At 42.2% G+C, this 1,722-nt stretch overlaps 1 protein-coding gene across 1 annotated transcript in view; it reads left to right on the forward strand.

Moving 5' to 3' along the window:
* USP34 (ubiquitin specific peptidase 34) overlaps positions 1 to 1,722 on the forward strand; it is a 307,094-nt gene that overhangs the window by 174,462 nt on the left and 130,910 nt on the right.

Here is a 1,722-nt window from a genome sequence, read left to right on the forward strand (position 1 = left end):
CCACTGTTGGTCATTTTGACGTAATTTACAATTTAATTTTCGGCCTATTTCCTTTTTTGTCTGCTTGTCCCGCTCCACAACCCCCCCACCCCCACCCCACCCCCATTCAGGCCTTTTTTCTAGTTGTAAACAGTTCAGGGCCAGCTGTGGCTGTTTGGTTTTAATTGGAAACTCTTTTTAAATTTCAAGGAAATCTGTGCACATGCGTAGTAGAACTCTCCGAGGGTGGGGCTGGGGTGCCCAGTAGCTCAGGCACCCCTGTAGTCACCCGAATGGAGGTGCACAAACAGCAAGGGACCAATGAACAGCTACCAAAAGAGAAGAATGTCCACACTTTATCTCTGTGGTTCTGCCAGGCGTCTGTGGCCGCTCTGATCCTTCCTCCGTTTGGTCTTATCTAAGATGGTGGCTCCTTGAGCAGCTGAGCGTCTCGAATTAGAAAGCAATAGATTTCTTGCTTCTGCCACAAATTCCCCTAGCTGTAAAGCTTCCAACCTTCTAAATATTCCTTTATATGTGGTTCTGAGTTCTGGGACCATCCCCTGAGCCTGCTTGGTCGGGTATTCTGTGTTGTTGCTGGCAGAGCTCCTTTATTGCACTTCTACCTGATCTGGCATCTTGTTCTCTCAAATATCTTCTTTAGACAGCATAAGAGATGACTATACACATGGCCCTCACCAGATGGAATACGTAGAAATCAAATTGACTACGTCTGCGCAAATTGACTACATGGAAAAACTCCGTATCACCAGTGAAAACAAGACCAGGGGCAGACTGTGGAACATACCATCAATTGCTCATATGCAAATTCAAACTGAAGCTGAAGAAAATGAAAACAAGTCCACAAGAGCAAAAATATGACCTTGAATATATCCAACCTGAATTTAGAGATCATCTGAAGGAACAGATTTGATACATTAAACGCTAAAGACCGAAGACCAGAAAAGTTGTGGGATGGCATCAAAAACATCATACATGAAGAGAGGATAAAGTCATTAAGAAGACAGGGAAGAAGGAAGAGGTCAAAATGGATGCCAGAAGAGACACTGAAACTTGCTCTCCAGTGTAGAGATGCTAAAGCAAATGGAAGAAAGAGGAGGTCCAAGAGCTGAACAGAAAATTTCAAAGATTAGTTTGATAAGATAAAGCCAAATATTATAATAAAATGGGCAAAGATCTGGAGTCAGAAAACCAAAAAGGAAGTACATGCTCAGCACTTCTCAAGCTGGGGGAACTGAAGACAAAATTCAAGCCTTGACTTTCGTTATTGAAGGATTCTCTTGGCAAATTATTGAATGATGCAGAAAGCATCTAAAGAAGATGGAAGGAATACACAGAGTCACTGTATCAAAAGGTCATGGTTCATGTTCAGCTGTTTCAAGAGGTAGCATATGATCAAGAGCCAATGATACTGAAGGAGAAAGTCCAAGGTGCACTGAAGGAATTGTCAAAGAACAAGATACCAGGAATTGATGGGACAGAAATTGAAATCTTTCAAGAAAGTGAGGCAGCACAGGAGGCAGTCACTCATCTACACCAAGAAATTTGGAAGACAGCTATCTTACCAACTGATTGGAAGAGACCCATATTTATGCTCATTCCAGAGAGGTGACCCAATGGAATGTGGCAATCATAGGACAATCTCTTTGATATCCCATGCGAGTAAAGTTTTACTAATGGTAATACGGAAACAGCTGCAAGCATACATTGATAGATAACTTT

This window comes from Chrysochloris asiatica, unplaced genomic scaffold (genome assembly GCF_000296735.1).
Source record: "Chrysochloris asiatica unplaced genomic scaffold, ChrAsi1.0 scaffold00052, whole genome shotgun sequence".
NCBI classification, from domain to species: domain Eukaryota; kingdom Metazoa; phylum Chordata; class Mammalia; order Afrosoricida; family Chrysochloridae; genus Chrysochloris; species Chrysochloris asiatica.